The 22,675-nt window shown below is 38.8% G+C and overlaps 1 protein-coding gene and 1 long non-coding RNA gene across 4 annotated transcripts in view; one reads left to right on the top strand and one right to left on the bottom strand.

Moving 5' to 3' along the window:
- Nucleotides 1-672: 672 nt before the first annotated feature.
- Nucleotides 673-20,676, bottom strand: LOC126939765 (uncharacterized). Its single transcript, XR_007720447.1, has 3 exons — nt 20,563-20,676; nt 5,256-5,359; nt 673-4,599 (listed from the first exon to the last, which is right to left on the bottom strand). It is a non-coding gene; the product is annotated as an uncharacterized LOC126939765 (long non-coding RNA).
- NEK7 (NIMA related kinase 7) overlaps nt 20,053-22,675 on the top strand; it is a 144,188-nt gene continuing 141,565 nt past the window's right edge. For all 3 annotated transcript variants that reach the window (XM_050765348.1, XM_050765340.1, XM_050765357.1), the window contains exon 1: nt 20,053-20,338. The gene's annotated coding sequence lies outside the window, so the exon portion shown is untranslated. The remainder of the gene's footprint in view (nt 20,339-22,675) is intronic.

Genomic DNA, 22,675 nt, shown 5'->3' with positions numbered 1-22,675 from the left:
GAAGAAGTGGGGCAGAGGACTGAGGATTTTTATTGTAAACCTTTCTGAACTCTAATTTATAAAACCATGTGTATGCAACACTTTGATGAAAACTTACTGTGTGTTTAATATAATCAATTAGCAAGGAAAATATAAGTGGATTATGTAAACAATTAAAAATACATAGTAAAAATTTTATTATATTTGTCCTTATTAGTAGGAGACAGAATTAACAATGAGAAATGGAAATTATGAATAATAACAATAATAAAATGACTTCAATATTCTTTTAAAAAATTTCCTAAATTTGATTTTTTTGTAATGAAAAATTTCAAGCAGAGAATGCATATACATAGGCATACCTCTTAGCTTTGCCAAATCTTAACATTAAACTTATTCTTGGGTTCCTATTCTTTGGTTTGCCCTTTGGGTGATGTGACTCCCAACCATGATAACGCTGATTCATGAGCTGAGAGGTTTGCTTCTGAAACATTGACAGATGACTCTACACATTCTTAAAATATATATATATATATTTATATATATTTATATATTATATAAAGAGAGAGTATGTGAATTGCTGAAATCTCATAGTACTGGTTTTCACTTTTTAAAAATTATTTTTAAATTTTTATTTTTTATTTTCATAGATTTTTGGAGAACAGGTGGTGTTTGGTTACATGAATAAGTTCTTTAGTGGTGATTTCTGAGATTTTGGTGCATCCATAACCCAAGCAGTATACACTTTACCCGATGTGCAGTATTTTATGCCTCACCACCCTCCCACCCTTTCCTCCGCATTCCCAAAGTCCATTGTATCATTCTTATGCCTTCACATCCTTATAGCTTAGCTCACACTTATTTTTTATATATATATATACACACACACATATATGACTGTTTCTAAGCTTATAGCTTAGCTCCCCCATATATATATGACCCATATATGTATATTAGATACATATATATATATCCCACAATTTCCTCATCCACTTGTTGATTGATGGGCATTTGGGCTGGTTCCATATTTTTGCAATTGCAAATTGTGCTGCTATAAACATGTGTGTGCAAGTATCTGTTTTGTATAATGACTCCTTTTCCTCTGGGTAGGTATACAGTAGTGGGATTGCTGGATCAAATGGTAGTTCTACTTTTAGTTCTTTAAGGAATCTCCACACTGTTTTCCATAGTGGTTGTACTAGTTTACATTCCCACTAGCAGTGTAAAAGTGCTCTCTTTTCACTACAGCCCTACCAACATCTATTAGCTTCCGATTTTTGGATTATAGCTATTCTTGCAGGAGTAAGGTGGTATTGCATTGTGCTTTTCATTTGTAATTTCCCTGATCATTGGTGATGTTGAACATTTTTTCATATGTTTGCTGGCCATTTGTATATCTTCTTTTGAGAACTGTCTTTTCATGTCCTTAGCCCACTTTTTGATGGGATTGGTTTCTTCTTGCTGATTTGTTTGATTTCCTTGTAGACTCTGGATATTAGTAATTTGTGGGATGTAAAAATGGCGAAGATTTTCTCCCACTCTGTGGGTTTACTCTGTTTACTCTGCTGATTGTTTCTTTTGCTGGGCAGAAGTTTTTTAGTTTAATTAAATCCCATCTATTTATCTTTGTTTTTGTTGCACTTGCTTTTGGGTTCTTGGTCACAGAGCCATTGCCTAAGCCAATGTCTAGGGGTTTTTCCGAAGTTATCTTCTAGAATTTTTATGGTTTCAGGCCTTAGATTTAAGTCCTCGATCCACCTTGAGTTGATTTTTGTATAAGGTGAGAAATGAGGATCCAGTTTCATTCTCTGCATGTGGCTTGCCAATTACCCAGCACTATTTGTTGAATAGGGTGTCCTTTCCTCACTTTATGTTTTTGTTTGCTTCATTGAAGATAAGTAGGCTGTAAGTATTTGGCTTTATTTATGGGTTCCCTATTCTATCCAGTTGGTCTATGCATCTATTTTTTATACCAGTACCATGGTGTTTGGTGACTATGGCTTTATAGTATAGTTTGAAGTCAGGTAATGTGATGCCTCCAGATTTGTTCTTTTTGCTTAGTTTTGCTTTGGCTATGTGGGCTTTTTTTTGATTCTATATGAATTTTAGGATTTTTTGTCTAGTTGTATGAAGAATGATGGTACTATTTTGATGGGAATTGCACTGAATTTGTAGATTGCTTTTGGCAGTATGATCATTTTCACAATATTGATTCCACCCATTCATGAGCATGGGATGTGTTTCAATTTGTTTGTGTCATCTATAATTTTTTTCAGCAGTGTTTTGTAGTTTTCCTTGTAGAATTCTTTTACTTCCTTGGTTAGGTGTATTCCTAAGTATTTTATTTTATTTTTTGGCAGCTATTGTAAAAGGGGTTGAGCTCTTGATTTGATTCTTTGGTTGCTGTTGGTGTATAGCAGAGCTACTGATTTGTGTACATTATTTTTGTATTCTGAAACTTTGCTGAATTCATTTATCAGTCCTAGGAGCTTTTTTGAAGGAGTCTTGTTAGTGTTTTCTAGGTATACAATCATATTATAAGCAAACAGCGACAGTTTGACTTCCCCTTTACCAATTCGGATGCCCTTTATTTCTTTCTGTTATCTGACTGCTCTGGCTAGGAATTCCAGTACTATGCTGAATAGAAGTGGTGAGTGGGCATCCTTGTCTTATTCCAGTTCTCAGGGGGACTGCTTTCAACTTTTCCACATTCAGTATTATGATGGCTGTGAGTTTGTCATAGACAGCTTTTATTACATTAATGCATGTCCCTTCTATGCTGATTTTGCTGAAGGCTTTAATTATAAAGAGATTCTGGATTTTGTGACATGCTTTTTCTGTGTCTGTTGAGATGATCATGTGATTTTTTTGTTTATGTGCTGTATCACATTTATTGACTTGCGTATGTTAAACCATCCACTCCTGCATCCCTGGTATGAAACTCATTGATTTGGTGGATTATCTTTTTGATATGCTGTTGGATTTGGTTAGCTAGTATTTTGTTGAGGATTTTTCCATCTATGTTCATCAGAGATATTGACCTATAGTCCTATAGTTTTCTTTTTTTTTTGTCGTGTCCTTTCCTGGTTTTGGTATTAAGGTGATACTGGCTTCATAGGACGATTTAGGGAGGATTCCCTCTTTATCTTTGTGGAATAGTGTCAATAGGATTCATACCAATTCTTCTTTGAATGTCTGATATAATCCAGCTGTGGATCCATCTGGTCCCTTTTTGGATTTTTTGGTTGGCAATTTTTCAATCTCGCTGCTTGTTATTGGTCTGTTCAGAGTTTCTATTTCTTCCTGGTTTAATCTAGGAGGGTTGTATATTTCCAGGGTTTTATCCATCTCCTCCAGGTTTTCTAGTTTATGCATGTAAAGGCATTCACGGTAGCCTTGTATGATCTTTTGTATTTCTGTGGTATTGGTTGTAATATCTCTCATTTTGTTTCCAATTGAGGTTGTTTGGATCTTCTCTCTTGTTTTCTTGGTTTATCTCCCTAATGGTCTATCAATTTTATTTATCTCTTCAAGGAACCAGCTTTTTGTTTCATTTATCTTTTGTATTTTTTTTGTTTCAATTTCATTTAGTTCTGCTCTGATCTTTGTTATTTCTCTTCTTCTGCTGGGTTTGGGCTTGGCTTGTTCTTGTTTATTTAATCTCCTTGAAGTGTGACCTTAGATTGTCTATTTGTGCTCTTTCAGACTTTTTGATGTATGCATTTGAGGCTATGAACTTTCCTCTTAGCACTGCCTTTGCTGTATCCCAGAGGGTTTGATAGATTCCGTCACTATTATCATTCAGTTCAAAGAAATGTAAATTTCCATCTTGATTTCATTGTTTACCCACTGATCATTCAGGAGCAGGTTACTTAATTTCCATGTGTTTGCATAGGTTCTGTGGGTTCCTTTTGGAGTTGACTTCCAATTTTATTCCACCATGGTCTGAGAGAGTACTTGATATAATTTCAATTTTCTTAAATTTATTGAGACTTTTTTGTGACCTTTTATGCTCTACCTTGGAGAAGATTCCATGTGCTGATGAATAAAATGTATATTCTGCAGTTGTTGGGTAGAATGTTCTGTAAGTATCTGTTAAGTCCATTTGTTCTAGGGTATAGTTTAAATCCATTGGTTTTTGTTGACTTTCTGTCTTGATGACCTGTCTAATGCTGTCAGTGGAATATTGAAGTCCCTACTATTATTGTGTTGCTGTCTCTCATTTCTTAGGACTAGTAGTAATTGTTTTATAAATTTAGGAGCTCCACTGTTAGGTGAATATATATTTAGGATTGTGATATTTTCCTGTTAGACAAGTCCTTTTATCATTATATAATGTTAATATATAATGTCTTTTTATATATGTTTTATATATAATGTTTATTTGTCTTTTTAACTGCTGTTGCCTTAAAGTTTGTTTTGTCTGATATAAGAATACCTGCTCTGCCTCACTTTAGGTGTCCATTTGCATGGAATAGCTTTTCCCACTCCCTTAACTTAAGTTTATGTGAATCCTTACGTGTTAAATGAGTCTCTTGAAGACAGCAGATACTTGGTTGGTGAATTCTTATCCTTTGGTTGGTGAATTCTTATCCATTCTGCCATTCTGCCATTCTGTATCTTTTAAGTGGAGAATTTAGGTCATTTACACTTAACGTAGTATTGAGATGGTCACTACACATTCTTGATAGTAAAGGTAACAGTACATGTGCTACTCTGGAAGGAATCTTATAAATTACAAGTAAAATAATTTTGCTGAATTTGGATAGGCAAAATAATGGTTCATATTTGTATTTCTGGATATTTTTATGTAATAATACATATCAGTCAAATCCCAAAGACAATTTTGTTTCTGGTAACTCAAAAATATGAATAGAATATATAAGACATATATATATTTTTATATATATGTGAAAGAGTAAGATCTGAACATTCTTTTATAATGCTATGTACTCTTGTGCATAACTGAAAGTCAACTCACAACTCTGGAAATCTGTTCTTTACATGTCGAGTTCATCCTTTGAGTAATAAATCTCAGTTGTTTCCATTGAAATTTGCAACCTTATCTCTAAACTGTGATGTAGAATGCCATTTTGGTAAGAAATGTGTAATAATCCTATTCTCACTTTACTGTAAGGTTCAAATTGCTCTCTAATGACTTTTAGAAACACTTCTCTTACCTGGGTATAATCTACTACTCAGTGAAGACAGTGAGTGTCACCTGACTGACTTGGGGAACAAGAAAGCCACAATACTCTTGAATCCATCCTACTCACCAAATTAATGAGCTGTACTACCACCCACCTCAGGGAAGAGTGTGTGATCAGCTCTCCTATTCCTGATGATGCTGTCATGGTGATGAATGGCTAAGCGATAGATTCTGGGGAAAGAAAGCTAGTTTAGTGAAAAAAAGAAGAGCACAGCCTGTTTTAATAAGAACAAAATTAGTATTAGCACCCTTAACCATTTTGACCAACTGTAATTCTCGAAAATATTAACAGGAATATCTTAACAAGTTAACTCTTCCTACATGTTTATTGTCCTTGCTAATGACAATTAGCAAAGAGACATTAGCAGAGAGACAGCCAGGTTTTAAGCTGCCAGTCAAATATAGACTTTATATGAACAAAGAAGGTAGTTACTAAGCCTAGTGGTCCTGTAGACTGTCCAGTGAACTTGCAGCAGAAAAATATTAACATAAAATTATTGGGAATTATAATATTTGATCCAAGATTTTACTAAAGTTATATTAAGAACCAAAAATTTGGTTACAGAAATGAGAAAATGTTTATTTTCTTCATGTGGAATCCTTAATGCTTAATTATCATGTTAATGTAACCATAAGATTTTTAATATTTACATTTTTTGCTAATTACACAGTATAAACTTTAGGAATTATTTTTATTGAAATGGATGTAAGGACTCCATAGACAAAGATCTATAAAAATGTTTTCTTTTCTAAGCTTTTCATTTCCTGAGGAGAATACAAAGAAAACCAATCAGAATTAACATGAACTAACACAAGTTTTGCAAATATACATTGGTATAAGAGCACATTTTGCAATACGACGTTCAAATTTCAACTTGTTAACAATGGTAAATTCTGCTTATTCCAATTCTCTTGTAGTGACATGCACACGCGCACACACACACACACACACACACACTTTCTCTTCCTCATCCTCCTTTTCCTACTCTCCTCCCTCCTGCCTTTGTCATTTTCTTGATAATTCAATAACTCAAAGGTCAGTTAGAGAATAATGGAGAAAAACATGAGCAAGTGTTTTAAAAATTAAGGCTTTTTGTTTTTCTTTTTTCTGAGGTGGAGTCTTGCTCTGTTGCCCAGGCTGGAGTGCAGTGGTGCGATCTCGGCTCACTGCAACCTCCACCTCCTGGGTTCAAGCAATTCTCCTGTTTCAGCCTCCTGAGTAGCTGGGATTACAGGCATTCACCACCATGACCTGCTAATTTTTTTGTATTTTTAATAGAGACGTGGTTCACCACGCTGGTCTCGAACTCCTGACCTCGGCCTCCCATAGTGCTGAGATTACAACATGAGCCACAGCGCCTGGCCTTTTTTATTTTCAATGTTTTTCTTTAAGTCCAAATCTGTCTCATTGATAGAAATCACAATAAAATTTGGAATGGTACAAAACTTCCAGCTAGGAACTTTGACATATTTGTGGGCCTGAATTGTTTCAGTGCCCCCTTGGCATGTGTTTACAGTGGCATAGTGTTTCTGGCTATTAGATAAAGTATAAAATAATACTTTCTATAACCACTTTAAAATTTCTGATACTAAATTTTTATCAGTTTACTCAGGTATTTGGAGTCTCCCTGTTTAAAATACTAGAAGTATTATTCAGTGTTTAAAGAAGAAAAAGGAAAAGAAAAAAAAGACTAGTAGAACTTTCCCAAGACTTTATTATCCTGTGGGATAGATTGTTTCGGAAGTTAAATTCTCCTTCCTTGTTTCCCAACACATCTAGTGGGATCTATCTTAAAGGTGCGGTGACTAATCTTTTACCCTTGAAAAAAAATGATCATGTTAGTGAATGCTGACTCTGCCTTTCAGTTTCTTAGCCACAAATGTCATTTTGCTACTGTATCTGAAGCCATTGCTTTGACAGCTTCAAATTGTCTAGTACAGTGCACAGGAAGTTTTTTTGAATTATTGATAAATCTGCATAATTTAGGGAGGTAGAAAATGGCAACTCAGGAGAATTAACAGTTGTTCTAATCCTTTATTCAGGGATATGGCATTTTTACATGTGTTGCAGAGAAGGAAGATCTCATAACTAAATAGCTCATTTTGTAGAAAGACTACTTATATAGGGAGACATAAAGGACATTTGGATGAGAAATCTTATTCATCAGTGTATGCCCTGGATACTTTGTACTTTATAGTGAGTATTCAACAAATATTTATTGAACACTCACTATAAAGTACATTTGTTGAACAATATGGCTCTGTCTAGATATACATATATATATATATGGCTCTATATACAAATACTTATTGAACACTCACTATAAAGTACATTTGTTGAACAATATGGGTCTATCTATCCATATATATATATATATATATATATATATACACATATATACACACACACACACATATGGCATTCTCTCTCTATAGACAGATAGATAGATATAGATAGATAGATAGAGAGCCATATTGCTTGCTTTCAATCTCAGCAGATCCCTAAAATTCAGTTTCAAGTTACGATGTCAGCAAAAGGAATGTAGCTTGATCTAATGTTCAAACTGTAAACTACCTCAAGGTAGTAGTTCATAAGATGTCTGAAAAATATTGAGTATTACTGTAATTCCTTCAAATATTTAAAATATTCTTAAATAGTCCTACATGAGGCCTTTTTGGCAATCTCATTCACAGTTTGAGCAAATAATGTGTTACCAACAATAGTTAGAATACTGAAGTGTGTTAGTCCATTTTCACACTGCTAGAAAGATACTACTTGAGACTAAGTAATTTATAAAGGAAAGAGGTTTAATTGGCTCATAGTTCCACATGGCTGGGGAGGCCTCAGGAAACTTTCAATCATGGTGGAAGGTGAAGAGGAAGCAAGGGCTGTCTTCACATGGAGGCAGGAGAGAGAAGAGTGAAAGTGCAGTAAAAACGGCCATTTATAAAACCATCAGTTCTCCTGAGAACTCCCTCACTATTGCAAGAACAGCATGGGGAAACCACCCCCATGATCCAATCGCCTCCCACCGAGTCTCTCCCTCCACATGTGGGCATTAAAATTCTAGATGAGATTTGGGTGGGGACACAGAGCCAAACCATACATGAAGGTACCAATAATTTTCTTAAGAAAAATAGATACATTCAGTTATATTTTAGAATAACATCAATCACTCATTGACTTTCTGATAAGTGTTTTTGGAGCTGGAGGAAAAGCAATGGCTATAACAGCTAAGGATATAGTAATTGAACATAACCAATGCTTATCTAATCTGTGCTCCAGCATCTGAAAATGACTATCATTCATATGTTTGGTAATTATGACTTAAGGCAATATTTTTATCACAGGCAAAATTTACATATGTGTACATTTCAATATCTGGATATACTATCACTCTCTTCCCCCATGTCACAAAGGTGGACATCATCCCCAGAAGGGAAAAAAAATCTGGTCAAGACAGTGGTTTTGAACCTTTCTATGTATTATAACCACCTGGGAACTCATCAAAAATGCGGATTTCTGGACTCCTAGGACCAATCTCTGAAATTTCATAGTCTTGGAGTTTGGCAATGATAGTTTTAAAAAGCTCTTCAGATGATCTGATACAGACCATCTTTTGAGAAATATTGATTCAAGGGACTACAGTTTTGCACAATGAAACAAGTAACAAGATAAATGAGTATCTTTTATATATGTCTTATCAATGTGCTGTCTGGCATGTGTGTGTACATACAGAAGGTTCACGTGCATTCTTCCAATATCTGAAGATGATGTTATTAAGCCAATACCAGTTGTACAAGCACTTAGCATGATAGTGGTAGAATTTATGGTGGTTCAAAATCATATTACTGAATGTTTTGAATGTTCTTTATATATCTTACTCTTTTTAACTCCTAGAGGACTTAACTTTGTCCCTTAACACTTTATATCACCTGGAGTATGTCATACAAAGTGTCAGCCATAAGTAATAACTCCATGAATATTAATTAGTAATGGTTCTTAACCTAGGTGGAACATTAAGATCACCTGGAAAACACTGAAAAGATACTAATGTCAAGGACACTCCCCAAACCAATGGAATCAGAATATCTGCAGATTGGGGTCTGGTACAGCCAGGGTTGAGAATCACTGAGCAATACACTTTCCCTAGATCTCAAGTGTTACCAATTGCATACATTCCAAATTTATATGATTGGGCTTATGAGTATATGTGTGTGTATGTGCATACGTGTTTACATGGGGTTTTTTCCTGCCAAAATTCATAATGACAGATATATAAAACACTATATTTTTTCCTTTTCTTGGATGCATGAGGAGAGCGTTCTCCAATTTAGCCAAATATCTATTTGAAGTAAAAATTTTGGTCCAGAAACCATGCCTTACTTAACAGAATCTTAAAAGATCTTTCCTGAAATGCATACACTGTTTAAAATGAAATATTCACCGTTCAATTTAGAATTTAAGAAATTATAATTCTTTTTTTTTTTTTTTTGACATGGAGTCTTGCACTGTCACCCAGGCTGGAGTGCAGTGGCACGATCTCGGCTCACTGCAAGCTCCACCTCCCCGGTTCACACCATTCTCCTGCCTTAGCCTCCCAAGTAGCTGGGACTACAGGTGCCCACCACCATGCCTGGCTAATTTTTTGTACTTTTAATAGAGACGGGGTTTCACCATGTTAGCCAGGATGGTCTCGATCTCCTGACCTCATGATCCACCTGCCTCAGCCTCCCAAAGTCCTGAGATTACAGGCATGAGCCACCACGCCCAGCCAGAATTCATTGTTTTAATAACTGACATAATAATTGAATGAGTTTACTGATGAAAATATGATGACTTGAATAAAAATAAATATTAAATTAAGAACACAATGAACTATCACTAGCAAAAATCCTGGGATGGCATTCATTTAGCTAGCTGGAATTACAATTGTTTGTTATTTCCATCTGTTCTGGGCACACCCACTAGAGTGGCCAAAAATAAAAAGAATGAAAATATCAAACATTGGTTTGGACGTGGAGCAACATTGCTGGTAAGAGACACAAAACTGTACATATTGTAAAATCCAGAATACATAACGCTAATTTATGGTGATAGAAACCATGTAGGATGAGGGAACTGGCTGGGAAGAAACTTTCTAGGCTGATGAAATCTATATTTTGGTTAAACCAGTATACATATTTGTTAAAAATAATCAGTTATAATCTCCACAATAATAGTCTGTATAATTAATATTTGTACCTTTTTCTGTAAATAATCATATTTCAATATAGTACTCTTAGACATATTATGTGAATCAAGTTCTAACTATTTTATAAAGTAAAAAAGTAATAATCTCCAAGATTTTAAGACTGGGGAAAGCCAATACGTCTATTTTCTCTTTTATAATAATATTGATTGGGCACTTTACATTATCTCATTGAATACTTAGAAATGATTTGTGTTAAATATCATTAAGCCTATTTTAGAGATGAGGAAACTAAGACTTGATGAATGTTCCAAGAGGCCATGAATTGGCTAGGAGGAGGAAGAAATGGAGCCCCTGATTTAATGGTCATGATATTTAGCAGCAGAGGTAGGCAGTAAATGTCATCCTTCGAGAACTCTCAGGCTAAAAAACTTCAGGATATTTTTCTGCTCGGGTCTGCTGCCTAGGCCAGGTGTAAGATGTCGTAGGGCTGTAGGTTCCCTCTGAGGCTTCTGGATTTGGGGAGGGTTCAGGAAACTCTCATCTTGTTCTCACTAGGTCATATTACCAAAGGCTTCAGTCTTATAACTGATTTTAAGTGTATGAAATTGCCTAAGTACTCCTGCAGAAGCAGCTTTTACATTTCGTCTGAATCTATCTGTTCCAAAAGTACACTCACTCTGAAAGCAGAGACTTGCAGGAGGTGCTGAGCACACAGAAGGAAGAAGTGGGACAGTCTACCATCTTATTTAAGATGACAAATTACAATGGAAAACCAGTATATTGACTTGTGTAACTGAGAAGTCTACCGGAGTCTGACTTCAGGCATGGTACAATCGAAGGTCGGAATCTGTCTTCCTCCAACTTTCAGCTCTTCTTCCTGTGCATCACGTTGCTTTCAGGCAGGCTTCTCTGGTTCTATGGCTGAGAAGGCATTGAGGAGTTCTGGGGTTACAGTATATTCTTTCTGGATGGTTCCAACAAAACTCTTGGGGCCCACATTCATTGAGCTAGCTCGAATAACAATTATTTGTTATTCTCATCTATTTGAGGCATTTACTATTTTTCTCACTTCATCTGTTGGAAATGTGGAGGTATAGTGTGTCTCACCCTGCACTACTTGCTATCACTTGGAAGAGAGTCTGCTTGGCAACTATTATCATTTTGTTTTTTTCCTATATATGCTTCCTTATAATTAAGCTACACAGTCACTTGGCGGTGAAAGGTGCTTTATTCATAATGACCAAATTACTAGATGTGCTTTATGAAGTGTTATTTTTTCATTAAAGACTTTCCATTATTTCAGATTTTTAAAAATTTACTGAAACAATGAAATACAGCAAACATTGAGCTGTAAAGTATATAATTCTAAATAGAACAGCTTGTGCAAAAATAAGTAGACTCAATTTAACGCCTTACTCACATAATCCTTACAGAAAATTTACTTACAATTTGCATTTGAAACCCAGATTTTGATTAAAATGTTTGTTTCTCTTAAAGTGGATTCACTATTATGTACCATTGTATCATAGTTCATTGATTCTAGTTCATTGAACATAAATTGCATTCTAACCTCACAGATGTTAAATGCTAAAAAAAAAATTGACTTAGAAACGATGAAACGTCGTATTTGCAGATTCCACTGGATTTGTAATGCATGAGAATAAGTTAATAATTATGTCTGGGGAAAGAAAGAAGGAAAGAAGGAGGGAAGGAAGGAGGAAGGGAAGAAGATTGTGGAGAGGGAGTAGGAAGGAAGGAAAGTAAAAAATAAAGCAGAAAAGAATAAACCATAGGCATAGTTCTGAGGCTTTCTTGGTGGAAAAGTTTTCCAACTTTTCTTTTCACGGATGGAAACTTTATTAGGTCAACAGCAATTTGGCTGCTCCCAAGTTAATGAAAATGAAGCCACTGAGTAGACATATATGTATTTCCAGGACTATGAGCTCCTGCATGCTTTTCTTCTATGTGTAAGGAAGGAAAAACAGATGTAGCTGCCTCAGGACTTCAGTGTAGGTGCTGCACCGTGCTGGTTCCTTTATACCCTTCAGATATTACTTTAAATGTCACTTCCTCAGATAAGCATACCTGGACTACCCTATCTAAACTATATACCTTCTTATTAGTTCCTCTTAGAGAAACTTATCCTTTGTTCTCTTCAGACTGTCTACTTATCCCCATAGGGGGCTCACTAAGTAGGCTTAGAGTGTAACTCATTTCCAAAAGCATATATAATTTGACAGAGATCTCAAAGATCGAAAAAACATTTAAGAACCAAAGGAATTAAAGCCTATGTGCAAGTTTCAGATCGAAAAACAAACACATGCACTAAGAGTTATTAACCTCAAAAACAGAAAACTCAAATTGTATCATTACTACATGATAGTAAATGAGAACAAAACTCTGTACCCAAGGCAATGAGAGTGAAGGAAACATGGAGGTCAACTTGACTTACGTACATGTTTCCCTGGTGCTGTACTGCTAAGTTATATGTAAGATTATGTGATGCTAGCCCATCTTCTTACTTCTGGACAGGTTACTTTTAAACCAAGCCAGAGAGATGAGCTGTATTCCTTTTAATATTTTATTAGAGAGGGTGAGAGCCTACCCTGCAAATTTAGGAACTCTTTCTTAGACTAAATTTGAAGCCATATCTTTTGTAAATTTTTAATCTAATGTTTCACTTTAAGACACTTTATTACACTGTTTTTACTGATGAAGGAGAGGGGTGAGTTTATTAGTACATAAGTTTGTTCTCCTCTTGCTATCACAGGACATTATATCTGGGAAAACACCCATGTAGTTTGTGATAGTTGGCACCTCTGTTCTCAACTTCAGTTCCACCATCTTTTCCTTTGCATCAGTTACAATCTATCATCCTAGGTAAAATCCAGAGGGAAAAGACTCCTGAAATTCCACCCCAAAGCTGCACTGCCTTTAGAACTAATTCATGAGGTATTGCCTCATCATAATGTGAACATCTCTACATATAGTAACTGATACAAGTTTCAGATGTTTCAGATGATATGTTTCAGATGATATGATTATTCTAACGATGATGATGTTTCAGATCATATGATTATTCTGACGTAATATAATCTCACGACGGGCGCAATGGCTCACTCCTGTAATCCCAGCACTTTGGGAGGCCAAGGTGGGTGGATCACCTGAGGTTGGGAGATTGAGACCACCCTGACCAACATGGAGAAACCCCGTCTCTATTAAAAATACAAAATTAGCCGGGTGTGGTGGCACATGCCTGTAATCCCAGCTATTCAGGAAGCTGAGGCAGGAGAATTGCTTGAACCCAGGAGGCGGAGGTTGCGGTGAGCTGGAGATTGCGTCATTGCACTCCAGCCTGCACAGCAAGAGCGAAACTCCGTCTCAAAAAAAAAAAAAAAAAAAAAAATATATATATACACACACACACACACACACACACACACACACACACATATAATCTCTCTACATATTTATAGTTCAAGACAGCATGATAACCTCACTAATCATGTATTAATAATAAAGGTTTGGTTATGTAGCAACTACAGGCATGTATTTTTTTAAAAAATTATACAGGAAGTTAAAATTAACTGATATGACTTAGTTCATTTTCATTTTTCCAGTCATCTCTATTTACATTATATTTTCAAACATCCTATTGTAAAATAGTAAAACATACCTGACTATACTCTTATATAGGAGTCATAGGATGTAGACCGGATAAAATACTAATTTCATTTAATTTAGAACATAAAGAAGTAATATTTTTGTTATTTACTTGTCTTCAGAAAAAAGTTATTTTTTTATCTTTCAATTTGAACAAGGAGAGGACAAATAAAAACAGAGGTTTAAACAGTTGCATATTTTGGTTGCTGAAATGGTACATCATATTAATATATATACACACATATATTTTAGAAACATATATAAACACCTTTATAATAATTTAAAGGCTCTACAGATTAAACATATTTTATGCAATAGGTAATAATTATGTAGTAATAAATAATACTGATTGGCAAACACAACAGTATTGTCCAATTAGGATTGTTTGCAGTTTCCATGAAGTGACATTCTACTGCTTGTCTTCTACCACTTGAAAGAACAGATTATCCCATAAGCCTATAGATAAATATTGCCTGGCCTTCTCCAGTGCTTGAAGACTTATGAATTTAAAGGTTCTTGCCCTTACTTTTAAGGAAGAGGTGGCACTTCATGAAGTTTGTAATCATATCTCTTACTTTTTCCCCCAGATTCTCAAGCTTTGGAAATGACACTGTGTTAATTCTGGAAAATGTTGTTCCAGGTGCTCCTTTCTCTACACAATGCTAACATTTGCCTGGAAAAGCTGGAGGAGTGATTAAATAATTAAAATATCTCTATAATTTGAATCTTATCTAATGGTGAATTCCATGGCAGAATTATGGAGAATGTCTCGGCTGTTTAAGATTAACTAGGTTTGTTATTATAGTGTAGCGCCTGCTTTCAGCATGTCTTTGGATTCGATGTGGCATGATTCCAAATCCGTTTTTACTCACATCCTTCCTGCATTTTCAAATAGACGGAACATTAACACTACAAGTGAATTGCTGAAGAAATAATTACTGAGATATTTTAAAGTGCACTTCTGCCATTAAGTGGAACAACTGAAAAAAGAAATGGAAGAGATATATGTTTTAAGCAATAAAAGCTTAAGTATGAACAAAGAGGGTTCAAAAGATGAAAGTAGTACTAATGCAACTTTTCACTTTTTATATTTTTTGGGATATACTTTTGGCTCTGTAGCCGAAGGATGGCCTCTCGATTTAACTATGAGGAAATACTAAAAGTAAACCGAAATACTTATAATCTTCTATTTTCTTTTCTATTAAGAAACAGACAATTTTTTCTAATGCTCAGACCTGAGTGGATCTGCTGCAACCCAAGACTGAACTGAGGAGCACGAAAGAGGGTATGTCAGAAGACAGAGAGAGAGAGAGGGAGGGAGAGAGGGAGGGAGGGAGGGAGGGAGAGAGGGAGGGAGGGAGGGAGGGAGGGGGAGAGAGAGAGAGAGAAAACAGAGAGATGATACAGGACTCTAAAATCTTTATATTTAGCTTTGTGAAATCACAATTAACATCTCTACCAGGTAGACACATGCACACATACCAAATATGCCAAAGAAACCTATAATTTAAAAAATTATCTTTGGGATTTGATTACTGTCTCACCACAGCTCTCTGTTAGTACAAGAAAATTGAGGGGTGCTTGTGAACACTCGTGACTGAAAATGCCACCATTGTTGAGGATATTAGGTTCTGTGAAATGGCTTCATGGTTTGGCTCCACATCAAGGATGGGGTGTGCAAGAATGAAAAGGGAAATAATTTCTGAATATATTTCCTTCATTGCTGTGACTTATTGCTTACTGCATATTGGCCCTTTGGCTTTTATACTATAAAAAAACGTAAGTTCAGCTATATTCTGTTGGCCAAAGGAAATCATGACATAAACTGCTAGTTGTACTGTTTCTTTCCTGTTTTGCAACCAATATAAAATAATACATTTCTCTACATTAAAAATATACATAGTATATTGAAATGCTTCCTCAGTTTTATAACTACTATAAAAATAGCCAGGAAAAGCCACTGGCGGTAATGCCACTATTTTTAACCATGAACTGTATTCTCAAAATACCATAACTAGATAATTGGGACATAGGAGAGTTGTCTTTCTGTGATTTTGAATTCTAGGGATTTGATGTGAGAATAAATTTTAGGTTGATTTTATTGTTTTAATGGGAAGTTCATCTGCATGATCCATTAACAATGAAATGCAAGAGGCCATTAAAGGTGAAAAAGTAACTTTCCACTATTTTTCATGGGTGTTTTCAAAGTAAGATAAAGATTTATTTTCTGACACTGTACAGTGACCACAGCCAGGGCCAGAGAAAAGTGATCTCCCTTGAGTAGTCTGCAGTCTGCACTCTGACTTCCTCCTCTTGGCCCAGTTTAGTCCAGACATTTCAACAGCTTGACTAAGCCTCATCACCAGTTAGCTGCCAAATTCAGTGGCTGCCAATACCACTAGTAGCTTTTTAAATACACCTGTTGCCAGCACTATGTTTGAGTCAAGAAGGCTAGACCTTTCTGGTCTACCCCAGTGGCTAATATCTCTTTCAAAGGAGAATTATTTTTAGTATTACCTCATCATTTTTCCTTAAGAAAATGTTTTTCTGGCAAACTTCTCTCCTTACAGAGAAATTGCATTTACACTGATCCCAGTACATAACATCCCATCTGGGTTAGCCTAGGGAGAAAGAGTAGTTTCAATAATTGATATTACCTCTAATTTTTAATTTTGTGGGGCCAGTAAGATATACGAACAATAAAACATAACAACTTGGTGTAAACTGAGAGGTTTCAAGTGTAACAATCAAAAACCACTTACAGCAAAGTTAATCTGATAGTTAACGGTATGTATTGCATGGTAATTAGGTATAAACACTAAGCAGTTCATATAAAGGAGTATAATTAATGTGTTTCATGAAGCCAAACAAACATTTTTGGAGCAAGCTTGGTGGGGAGATGAATAGAAAAGCAGTTAAAGCTAGATTCTGCTCTAAAGATCCCTGGATCAGAGATCCTCTTTGGTCAGGTTTTTCTGGGTTTCCATTGGCATTTGCTCACAGCCAGGAGGCCAGTGGCCAGGAACAACTTTCCCTATCCACCACAAAGGTGATAAAAAGCTAAAGAGAAAAAGTGTGGTGGATTCAGATCTGACAACCTTCCCAACCTTTGCAACACTGTATGACTATTTAGCTCTAGCTTAGCAGTACTTTAAGGTGAAGAAATAGGACATATCAGAGCATTTCAATACTTTGGGCACCGTATAACCACTGATAAGGATTCTTCCTAGACAGTCTTTTCAGCTAGTAGGACTTCATGAGCTCATTTTGATCCATTTGACTATGAGTCAGTGTTCTCAAGGTGTATGTGTTTTGCTTTTACCAATGGAATACCTGGTCATAGATAATCTGTAGTTTATTAAAATACAAACAAACCAAAAACACCAAACTGGCTGGGCACAGTGGCTCATGCCACTTTGGGAGGCCAAGGCGGGCAGATCATTTGAGTTCAGGAGTTCAAGACCAGCCTGGTCAACATGGTGAAACGCTGTCTGTACTAAAAATACAAAAATTAGTCAGACGTGACAGCACATGCCTGTAATCCCAGCTACTCGGGAGGCTGAGGCAGGAGAATCACTTGAACCCAGGAGGCGGAGGTTGCAGTGAGCTGAGATCACGTCACTGTACTCCAGTCTGGGTGACAGAGCAAGATGTTGTCTCAAAAACAAACAAAACAAAAACAAAAACAAAAACAAAAAACCTTACACATACATCTGGTCTGAAGTTGACATGTCTTTACCCTGAGGATATCTGGTTATTTCTTTCCTGCAACACGTGCCTGTGTTTGACGCAAGTGACACTGTTTCTATTTGACTGACAGATTTGGTGTGACCTGATAAAATGATCAAGTTCCAATTTCATTGACTTCATTCTTGCCTCCTTTCTTACCTGACATTCAATACATCAGCAAATTTTGTTTGCTCTTAGAGATGGAATCTCACCATTTTTACCACCTGTACTCTGGTCTGTCATCAATGTATTTTACCTGGATCATTACAATAGTCTTCTAACATCTACTTGCTCTTATGCTCAATCTGTTCTCCACAGTGCAGCTCTTCTCTCCCATCCCAAATCAGATTTGGTCACTCCTCCAATGGCTCTCTTTTTCCTTCAGAATAAATTTTAAAGGTTACAAGGTTCTACAACTATACCCTTCTTGTACCCTACTCCCTCTTCTGATTTAGTCAGCTGCTCTCCCACCGCTCACCGAATTCTAGCCTACAATGACCTCCTGCCTATTTCTCAAACATGCCAAGCCCACTTCCACTTAGGGTCTTTGCATTTGCTGATCCTTCTGTGTAAAATATTCTAACCCTGGGTAGCCAAATGGCTCATTTTCTCACTTCCTTAGTTCTCTGTTCAAATGTCAGAGAGATATTCCCAGACAAACATATTTAAAATAGCATCCTCCCTCCCCATGTCTCCTTACCCTGCTTTATTTTTCTATGACTCACCATCTGGCATAGTAGGTATTTATTGGCTTTTTTTTTGGCCTTTCCCACTACAATATAAGCTCTATTGGAGCAGGCACTTCATATCTTGGTGAGCTGTTGTATCCTCATTCCTTAGAACATTGCCTAGCCCATTTACGAATACTTGTTGAGCCACATGAATCAAGGCCTCCTCTTGAGATCGTGAACATTTTCATTTATTTATTTATTTTTTTGAGACGGATTTTCGCTCTTTCACCCAGGCTGGAGTGAAGTAACGCGATCACTGCTCACTGCAACCTCCTCCCCGCCTCGAGTTCAAGCGATTCTTCTGCCTCAGCCTCCCCAGTAGCTGGGAGTATAGGCGCCTGCCACCACGCTCGGCTAGTTTTTGTGTTTTTAGTAGAGACAGGGTTTCTCCATGTTGGCCAGGTTGGTCTTGAATTCCTGACCTCAGGTGATCCACCCCTACGTGGCCTCCCAAAATGCAAGTATTACAGCCGTGAGCCACCGCGCCCGGCCGTTTTTCTAAAAATAAACTTTCCAGATCTTAACTTCAAGGCTTTAACATTTTAAATGTTTGACCTATAACCTACTCATTCTTGGCTCTAATCTTTTTGGCAGGGAAGTTAAACTAGTGAGGCCTATGAACAACAGCAACCATTTAATGAGCACGTCTTATATGCCAAGCTTTGTGCTGAAGCACTTTGCTTTATCTCACTTAATTCTAACTATGGTCCTAGAGGCTGGTATTACAAGTAATCTCCTTTTACAGAGGGTTACTGAGACTTGGAGAGGTTAAATAACTTGCAGCCAGGTTACAAAATTAATCACTGAGTTGAGATGAGAATTTAGGTATAGCCGACTCCATACTGCCTCCTAGCCGTCTCCTCTAGTAGTTCATGCCCTGTTACTGAAGTAGTGAAGTTGCTGGTGTCAAAGCATTCCTTTCGCAGTTTCCTGTACTAGGGTTCCGGGTGATTTTGCACATATTTATTTCAAAGATCCTCCGTACCACACCAGGGAGTTTACCTTTTGGAATGTTGTAAAAGCCACTGTCCTCTATGCTGGGACACTTTCATGCAACGTTTGCTTAGGCTAACTCAGGAAAACGCCTTTGTTTTTGTTTGTTTTTTCTCATTTCCCTGCACTCCACATTAAACACAGAGGTAGTTTAAATCACCTGGTAAAAGAAGATGGGATCACAAACGCTGTGGTCCAGAAGAAAGGGAACATCAGTAAGTCTGTTTCCGCTTGCAAGTGGGGGCACTTACATATAAAAGAAGAAAAAACAAGTTCTTAAAAAGCAGCGGACCCTGGGTTCGGTGGGAAGTTGGCCTGAAGCCGGGGAAGAGGGCTCAGGGGGCCAGACGCGGTGCCCCGCACCACGCTAGGCCTGACAACCGGAAGAGAGGGGCCCCGGCTCCAGTAGGGAAACCGCCGAGGCTTCCCACACTTCAAGGAGCGCCAGGGACGCAGGCGGGAAGCCTCCATCGGGAAGCCGGCCGGGACCCACGGCGCGGGGAGGGGCCGGCGCCCGCCCCGCCCCTCTCCTCGGGGATGCCGGGATGTTTACACTCCTGACAGCGGCGGCCGCAGAAGGAGGAGCGGGAGTCGCGGGAGTCGCGGGAGGATGGGCCGCCGCTAGGTTCGCACTCCGGACGCGCCTCGCAGTGCGCAGGGTGGGTGCCCCGCGCCTGCAGCGTCCGCCGGGGCGGCGCGGCGGGAGGTGGCCGATCGGCTCCGGGCCTTGCAGCCTCAGCCCCCGGTCCAGCGCGCTTTCCGACGGCGGCGCCGCGCCGAGCCACCCGCCCGCCCAAGGTCCCTCGCGGGCGGGAGAACGGAAAACTCCCAACTTCCTGGTGAGTCGCTGCCCAGGGTTCAGGCGCCCGGACCGGCCAGCTCCTGCCGGGAGGGGCCGCCTGCGGGAGTCGGGCCGGGAGAGGGAGGTCGGGACCGCGCGGGGCGGCCTCCTGGATCCCCTCGCTAGGAGTAGGTGGGGCGGGGCGCGCCGCGCTCGAGACGGATGGGGGTTTCGGTCTTGTTCGTTGGCAGCGGTGGGAGGGGGCGGTAGGAAACTTCATACCTGGCACCGGCTCTGGAGGCCCGAGGCCGCCAAGGGCGCCGCGGTAACTAAGAAACTCAGCGGCCACTGCGGCGGCGGCAACAGGTCTTTGGTTCCAGGACCTGAGGAACTTAAGCGAAGTCCCGCCTCCCGGCGGATGCTCATTGGCGACGTCGGTTATTTATCTCTCGCGGATTGGTGAAGTCCATCTGTCAGGATTCGGCAGCAGCCCGACTTAGGAAAGTGAAGTGCGCTGGGAGAGAGTGGGTGGTGGGAGCCGGCAGATAGGTGAGAATCCGAAGTGGCCTCAGAAGTACAGGGAGCGTGAGAGGTCTGTTGGAGAATGAACTTGGAGAGACTCGGGATTACAAAATGTCGGAAAGAGGGATTGCGAGGCAATAGCGAACATTGCTGGTGATGGTGGCAATGGAAAAGAAATTGAAAACTGATGCCAAAGTCAGAAAAGGGGAGCCAAAGGAAAACAGAAAAGTGACAAGACCGTATGACCGCAGAACAGTGTAAGGAAGCGAGCACAACCTAGAGGATGCTGCCTTGAGAGCTAAAGAACTTCTGTTGCCTCTTTTACATTGTAGGCCTTCACTCCTAAAACCGCAGCATCCTCTAGTCTTGCACTGGGAGCTTACTGGGGTGGCGGAGAGATGATGTATTAGCCGATGAATCGTGTTCTCGCCTAGCTGTAGTCCTCATTGGGGAGAAATGCTAAAAATATACTTAGTTTACAGTAAGATACATGCTGCTGTCCTTGCGCAATTCTGGTGACTGAACTGAAAATCAGAAATACACAGAAATAAAATGGTTATTCTCCTTTGAGGTTAACGAGCTCAAGGATGCAATTGAAAACATCAAATTTCCATAGTTTGTAGAGCCTAATGTAGCCATCATAATTGGAACCACTGTTTCTAATTCCTCCTCCAAGGAATTTACAGTTTCAAGGGTATGCACACTCCCTCCAGGCGACAGCAGTATGTCTTGTCAGGTTGCATTAGAGAATTAAAGTACAGAGTATGTGTGTTATAAATATGTTTTGTTCAGGACCTTAAGCTGCTGGTGGTGTGGTCGAAGAATGGCATAGTACTTGCACTCAAAAAGTACAGAATGTTTGGGACAACCGGTCAAACCCTGAAAACGGTGAACAGTAAAACAAGAGATACAGTTAACCCTCTAATGCTTTGTGGCAAGTCTTGTTGAATGGCCGCTGAGTATTCTTGGTTTGTAACACTTGGTGATGGCCAAGTGCTCTTGAAACAGTTAACTTAAAATTTCAGCAGTTATTTTATTTCCAGAGCAAGGAATCTCTCTTTCGGCGAGATCCAGTCCACAGCTTGCTTCACTCCTAAAACAGCGGCATCCTCTATTTGGTCTCGCACGGGGAGCTGGCTGGGGTAGGGGAGAGGTGTTGGAGCTTTGAAAAAGCTTTGCCTCTCGGAGGACTCAAAGGGGCAGAAACTGTATGGGGTGAGAGGAAGGCCTGCGAAATAAAAAGGCAAAGGAACCCTTTGAGGAGGCTAGTTGCCGTCTCGGGGCCAGTGTGTGTGGGAGCTCGGGGACCCTCCCGGAGGTGCGGGCCTGAGATTCCGCTGGGTGGCGGGAGACTCCGCCCTCCAGAGGATTGACGGCCTTCGCAGCCAATGCGCAGCGAGGAACTCGCATTCGGGAGGGCGGATACTTCCTACTCCAGCCCGGGGCTCGGAGAAGGCCGCATTAGTTCTTTCTCCAGGGATGTGTGCCGAGGGACATTAGGCTGAGGGCTAGCCGGGAGAAATAAATACATAAAGGGGGAGGGGGCTTAAGTTTTCCCTGAGCCATCCTAGGTGTCCCGTTTCGTGTTTCGGCTGCACCTAGAACTTAACTAGTTCTACTGAAAGTTTATAGTAGATAAGAAGCGAAGTTGTTCAGCAGACTAAATATAGTCCATGTGACTGAGAGGGTTTTACTCTGCAATTATCTGAAAATGAAAACCACTAAATGTCAGAATCTAAATCGTTAGGCGTTTTCACAGCTTCTTGGGAATCTTTCCATGGTTAAAAATCTTACCAATTTAACAAGACGAACTTTATTTCCAAGCGTACAGACTCATTTTATAGTCTAAACTACTATTTATTTATTTAGATTA

Source organism: Macaca thibetana, chromosome 1 (genome assembly GCF_024542745.1).
Source record: "Macaca thibetana thibetana isolate TM-01 chromosome 1, ASM2454274v1, whole genome shotgun sequence".
Taxonomy (NCBI): domain Eukaryota; kingdom Metazoa; phylum Chordata; class Mammalia; order Primates; family Cercopithecidae; genus Macaca; species Macaca thibetana.
The sequence above is the reverse complement of the archived record's forward strand: the minus strand, read 5'-3'. Positions and strand labels throughout refer to the sequence as shown.